The following is a 7,483-nucleotide window of genomic DNA, read 5'->3' as shown; positions in this document are numbered from 1 at the left end:
TCTCTACAGCGCTCCTGGACTTTGAAGTTGTGAGAGAGCAATGATGGCAGTGTTAATAATAATCTCAACATTAACAAAAACAAATGATAAAATGATCAAAATAAATAGAACAGTACTTCTAAATGCACTTGGGCATCCTGATAGCACCTAGGCATATCTATGGTTAGAATAGTATAATGCATAGGTTTTCACTATTTTTAATTGAAAACCTATTATTTTTCACATTAAATGGCACCATTATCAAACCAGTTGTAGAACTCTAAACCTAGGCTTCGCTCTTATTTTCTTCAATTGTCTCTTCTTCCACCAATGTCCGGTGATTGTGGTTAACCACATTGCTCATAGCAAACTCTTAATAAATAGCCTCTGTTCCCATTTGTGTTGTTTTTGTTTATTTCCACAACATATAAAAGCATTGTTGTTCAAGGTGAAGCCTTATAAAGATAGAAGAGCAGAAGTTCTGTATTTCACACCTTGAGATGTGGCTTTGCCGCTGAGGAACAAAGGACCTCCTTACAGTTGTTTGAAATCTACTGATAAAATAGAAAGAAGAAAGGTTCTATTTTAGTTATGTAAGTGACTGCATCGTAGCTCTGTCACTCAGTAGTTGGGAAACCTTGGGCAGCCTCACTATTCACTGAGTTTCAGTTTCATCATTTATGATAGGAGAATGATAGTACCTTTTTCATCAAATTATAATTGTTAATGAATTTCCTTCTACAGTGTTAATATCCCTACCATCTTGTTCCTTTACTGTTCTATAGTTGGAAATAACAATTCTGAGTCAACGTGAACATTTATTTTATTTTATCTGGAAATGTGGCAGATATGCAACATTTCCTCCTTATCGTCACTGAAATCCCATTAGTTAACTTCATCCCTATTTTTCCTCAGTTGAACCTCCTTTATTGGCTTCATTGTCTCCAGTCAATTCTCACCCTACTTTCAATCGTGCTACAAAATCTATCCATAAACCACTGTAAGAGTTACCTATAGTAAGTAGATTTTGTACTGTGTTTCTCTCTTGCTTAAACCCTTAAATGATTCCCTATGTCCTACAAGCTTAGCATTGAAATTTCAGATTTGACGTATATTTTCATTGTCATCTCATATCTTCCATCTCAGAACCTGATCTAATAACATTAGCAAAATCTTACCCTCCTGTTCTTTCCTATGTGTTCCAGGTTTTTAATAAAACTAAATCTCTTTACTAAAACTTTGCATACATTTAGAGTTAATAAGCAGAGTGTAACTATCTGGGAAGTTATTCCTTGGGTACAGAGATTGAAATAGAGATACAATAATTATTGTGGATTCTGGATTATTAGTCAAAGTTTATTTTCTACCTTTTTTCTGTTTCTCACTAAATTAGGTGAATTCTGGGTAAGTGTATACCTGGCATTAATATATTTTCATCTTGTAATTTTCAATGAACTTTCACATCTAATTTAATTCTCACAGCTTTTTAAAAATATGTTAAGAATTTATTATCTCTCAACTATATTGAAAAGGACCTGATGATTTCAGGCTAATTAACCAGTCCAGGGTTCCATAGCCCTGCAATCAAAGAGCCAGGGCCAGAGATTGGAAATTTCATGTCATTGGGCTAGAGCACTCTCCAATAAACATTGCCTTCCCAAAGATGGAAATGTGTCAGAGATTGTGGAACTTAGGAAGAAGATTGGAGCAAATATCATTACTTTCCAAAAACTCAATGTGTTAAATTTGATATAGACATAGTAATTGAAAACTATCTTAGATTTTCATTCAGGGAATGTGCTAGAATAGGCAGATTTACTTCTTTTGACACAGTAACAGAGAGAGTATTTTGTACTGATTACAAACATGGACTCTGGAGCCAGACTGCCTGGGTTTAAACCCTGCTGTACCACTTAATATTTGTAGGACTTTGGCAAAATCTCAGCAGCTCCATGGTTTCCTTTTCTGATATGTAAACTGCATATTATAGGAACACTTGTCTGCAAGGTAATGATGAGGATTAATTGAGCTATTACATGTAAAGTATTTTGAAGAGGGCTCTTCCAATAGCAAACATCCAATAAATACTTGCTATTATTATTTAACCATTAAGACAAGTTTGACCTTCACTAAACATTAACATTTATTATTTTATTATCAACCAGGATTCACTTTTTGCTCTAAACAAAGTGTTACTTGGAAAAAGAAAGCATCATTGAGCTACTAGTCAACTCTTTGGAGTTCTCTTTTCTTGAAATACCTGTGGCTTCCTCCTTAGAAAATATCAACGTTCATTGAGTGACAGTCCACCCATACTTGTCTACGAACACGAGACAAGATTGTGTGTTGACCTAGCAGTGGAGCAATGGCCACTGCTGTGAATGTGAGGGAAAGATGGAGTTATATCCAGTGGTTAGTGAGGGAAGGGTGGATGAAAATGTTTCTTTGTTCTGCTGTCATCTATTTGGTAATTATGAAGAATAACCATTATAACGTAGACATAAAAGAAAGAGGCTTATCTTTAGGGACAATGCTTAAGTAAGCTCCAGATCTGAGCTCTGGGGAACAATCACTTCTTTGCTGAAGTTGTTTTCTACTAAACCCCTTATTTCCAATCACATAATTAAAGGAAATGAAGAAATTAGTTTATATAGAAAATATTTACCTGTAATAATTTTTCAAGGATGTTACATGCTTCAGTACTGAAAGAAACTTGCAGGATTAAAAAATGAAATATGGGGGCCGGCCCGGTGGCGCAAGCGGTTAAGTGCGCGCGCTCCGCTGCGGCGGCCCGGGGTTCGCTGGTTCGGATCCCGGGCGCGCACTGACGCACTGCTTGGCAAGCCATGCTGTGGCGGCGTCCCATATAAAGTGGAGGAAGATGGGCACAGGTGTTAGCCCAGGGCGGTCTTCCTCAGCAAAAAAAGAGGAGGATTGGCAGATGTTAACTCAGGGCTGATCTCCTCACAAAAAAAAAAAAAAAAAAAAAATGAAATATGAAAGCCAAATGGAAGAATGAAAAGGGAAAAGAATACAACAAACAAAAAATTAAGAGGAGTCCAAAGAGGAGCCAAAGCATCTGTTCTTCTCTGCAACTGGCAGGTGAGAATGAAAATGGAGATTTCTGAAAGAGATCACCAAACTTATGTATTCCTGCAGTCATTTCTCTATATTGAGCCCTAGTCACTGCTTTTGTAAACTTGTTTTCTGTTCCCTTAAAGCTAACTGCCTAACCTCACCCCAGTCCTTTTATTTGTGTTGATAACTATTGATCCCAATGCATTGCCACAGGATAAAATAAATATACAAATTGCATCAGCTTTAATTTATATCCAAGCCTACACAACTTTTAAAAAGAAATAATAGGTAAAGAGAATTGTGTTTATACTTAGATTCTGAATCAGAATCCAAGAATGCTGAGGATTGTCTTAAGAATATCACTTGTTAAGTGTGCTTTTTTGCTGCTGTTGTTGTTTTTGTTGGAAATACCTTGAGGACTTAAAAAGTGTCATTCTAGGCATGTTTATTCTCAAAATGTCAGTTTCTTATGTGTAAGATAAGTGACTATAAGAAGATGAGCACTTAAATCCTACCCAGCTGTAATATCCTAGGATTATGTTAAGAACACTTGCCAGATCACTATCTTTCATTCACCTTCTTGTCAGCATCAGTTCATTTTTCACTGGAAAAATCAACTTTGGCTGTTAGAGATTAAAAAATTGACCCACTGCAACATTTTCCGTAATCCATTTGGGCAAGCCTTCTGTGTTCATAGAAGAAACCTGTGCCTCCCTTAGGAAGGCTGTAGTTCCTTAGAATAACGCAAGATCTTTTATATTTTGCTTTGAGGCTTTTGAGATTAGCTTTCCAATCTCACATCAGGTCCCAAGAACACACACACTAATATCCGAATCCCAGCGGGACAAGTTATGTGAGCAATTAAATGGTTCTACTGAGGAGCTGATTAAACAAAATTGAAATGATGTAATGTGTTGTTCTACTTCCCGAGAATCTCAAAGAAAAATATATTTAGCTCTCATAATAGTAGATGATTTTATATAAAATTGGATTTTGATATTTGCTGTCCAATTTGATTTAACTGGTTAAAAGCAATTTATCAAACAGCTATTAGAATGTTCTATGTGATAGGATGGTGGAATAAACTGGAAAGAAGCAAAAATGTATCTATCTAGCTATTGAAAATTAGAAGATCTTGCAAGCAAACATGTAGATGGATGAAGAAGTTAATGCCTCTGATATGTGCTTTATGTGCATTTATGTTCAATAGGAATTCTGGCCATCCAAGGCCAGAATAGATCAGAAAATCGTCATTCAATAAATACATTTACTCTGTGAATATATTGTGCCAGGCAGTGTTCCAGGTACAAAACAGCGAAAAGGAGGATAATTTGAACTCAACATTAAGAATTTCTTCAGTTATAGAATAGTGAATGAGAGAGAGTGGATGAAACAACATAAGCAATTATATGGAGATTGGAAAGTCCATGGTATGATTGGAGACTTGCAAATGAGACTCATAGAGAATGTGTTGCCTACTGAACAAAGATAATACTTGAAACATATATATATATAATGTATAAATATATATCTTAGCAAAGAGAGATATGAGCAGTTTTGAGCTTCTCCCTCTGCCCAGAGGATTAATCTCAGCAGAAAGAAACTCTTCTTTTTCAATAATTCCAGCAAAATCCCATAGTTAAGTCACTAGCTTACGAGTGTCCACCCAGAAAACAATCACTGTCTTGCCATGAACACTTCTCCAAATCCCATTAATTGCAAAGACAGAGACCCACCAAGAATAGGAAAGGCTGGGTCCCCACCAGAAAACTGAGATGCTATTAGTAAAAGAATGAGAAAGACATATTGACCCCTATAATTTAAAAGTAAGGGAGTGACCAGATTATACATGTAAAACAAAACCACTTAAAGAAGTACAAAAGAAACTTTTATGTGGTTGCTTTTCAGACATCTTTGAGGAGTACTCAGTGTACCTCAATTATTCCCGGACAACTGGGGGTGTTACCTATGATGTAACATTGGGAGGGAAAGAAAAATCTGACATTTCAAGTTTTAAGCTGAATGTAAAGCTGATGTCCTTTTTTGCTAACAAAATGAAACAATCAGTCTTTAGATATGAAAAATGTGTCTATATCTTAATACAACTTGGAGACGGATAGTTATCCATGGTAAAGTGTGGGTAACTCTGTGTCCCTGAAGCCCTAACATCCAAAGTCTCCGGGAGGGACATTGTAGATTCTGGAGAGTGATCAAAGTAGTAACTGTATAAAATGTGAGCACCTGGGTAGCTGAAAAGGCTTCTTAAACAAAGGAGAGCTTAATATTGAAGCTTCCACTAAAGAGACCAGAGCTCTAGTATATTGATCCTCTCTAGTCCAGTGACTCCCAGCTCAGATTAATTTGCTCTCTAGGGGAGATTTTACAATGTCTAGAGATATTTTTGCTTGTCACAAAGTGGGGAGGGGTGGTCCTGACATCTAATCAGTAGAGGTCAGGGATGCTGCTAAACATCCATAGTACACAGGACAGACACCTACAGAGCAGAATTGCCTGCCTCAAAATGTCATCATTGCTAAGGTTGAGAAGCCTTGTTTTAATTGGAGGACCAAAGGTGAAAGATGTTTCTCTTACCTTCATCTTAAAATGCAAAGACTCATGGGTGATATGGGAAATCTCCTTCTATTTAAAACATTTGAAAAACAGTACAGAGCCGTATTTTCATCATAAGCACAATATGACTTCATTCTTTTAGTGGTTACTTACTTCTTTATTTAAGGAAATAATAAGTAGCTGTCTTCACCAAGGGCACTAGAATACTTCTAAGTGGTCCTTACCCTCAAAGATTTCTTTTAAAGAATCACTAATAAGAGTGCATTTTAAGGGACAGGTCCTTGCGGTTTTGTTACTATGTTTAAGTCCAATGATAACTCTTTGAGGCTGGCAGCTTATCCCTGGTTTATACTGGAGAAAATTTAGGTCAAACAAGTTTAAGTGTCTTCCTCAAAAATCACTCATCTGGATCAGAACCTGGACCCAAGTTTTAATCTCAAGTCATCTTTTTCCTACTTCACTAAGGCAACAAAGATCTTTGTTGCATTTAAATATGACTCCAGTAAATATATAGATAACAACAAATACAAAAGTAGAGCTTAAGAAGGTAAGAAAACAAATGAAGTGTTAACATTGTAGGAACATAGGAAAAGTAAACTATCATTTGGGCTTTAAAAGATGAGTGTCTTAAGCTTGAAAATGGACCCTTATATTTATCAGGTTCTAATCCCTGGAACCTGCAAATGTCATCTTATTTGGAAAAAAGTTGCTTACAGATGTGATTAGGTTAAAGACTTTGAGATGAGGAGATTATTCTGGATTATCTGGGTGTGTTCTGAATGCCATCAGGTGTCCTAGTAAGAGAGAGACTGAAGATTATTTTACACACACACACACACACACACACACACACGAAAATGTAGTCAAGATGGAGAAGAGAGAGAGTTAAAGATGCTAACCTTGAAGGAAGGCTGAAGTAATATGACCACAAGTCAAGAAATGCCTACAGCCTCCAGAATATGGAAGAAATAAGGAAAACCTTGTCCCCTAAAACCCCCTGAGGGAATACGGTCCTGCTGACACCTTGATTTGGGCCCAATGATATCAGTTTCAAACTTGTGAACTCGGAAACTTTAAGAGAATAAAAGTCTACTGTTTCAAGCCACCAAATTTGTAGGCACTTTTTTTCACAAGGCGTGGGAAGCTAATGCAATTGGTTTAAAATATAATAAGTTTGGAAAATACAGTAAATGCTTAAAATAATATCAGGCAGAGCCAAAAAAGTTAACCAGGATATGGAAACTTAAAAAAAGCGTGGCATCAAATATACTTGTCTAATCAAGACTTAAGATAAAATAAAGAACAAAAGATAAAAGTAAAAAAAACTAGTAATAACAGCAGATAATTTCTTAATCAGCTATGCTATACCACTTATAGTGCTAAGAACTGAAGACACATCATTTAATTTTCATGAAAGTTTTATTAGAAAAGTAGAGTAATATTAACATTATTTTGCAGAAAAGAAGGTTTTGAAAGTTGTAAAATTATTACCTAGCAATCAAAAAGTAATAAAAGAGAAAAGAACCAAAAAAATAAAAAAAAAAATAATGCTTAGAAATACACATAAACACTTAGGAAATTTACTTTAAATTTTCAAGAAAAAAGAGAGAATATGAGGATAATGTATATTTATTTCATGTAAAAAAAAATGAAGTTGATTTAATAAGAATGGCTGCATGCACTAAGGATGATAAAAAGATTTATCTTTTTATGTGCACATTGTTATAAATATATTAATGTTATCTCACACCAAGAAATTGAGTCTAACAATATCACTTCAAAAACCCATTCGAGGCAATTAGGGATCAAGGGTAGCAGACGCATTGAATTTTCCAATAAAAGGGATAAGATTTGT

The sequence above is a fragment of the Diceros bicornis genome, chromosome 31, assembly GCF_020826845.1.
Source record: "Diceros bicornis minor isolate mBicDic1 chromosome 31, mDicBic1.mat.cur, whole genome shotgun sequence".
NCBI lineage: Eukaryota > Metazoa > Chordata > Mammalia > Perissodactyla > Rhinocerotidae > Diceros > Diceros bicornis.
The sequence above is the reverse complement of the archived record's forward strand: the minus strand, read 5'-3'. Positions refer to the sequence as shown.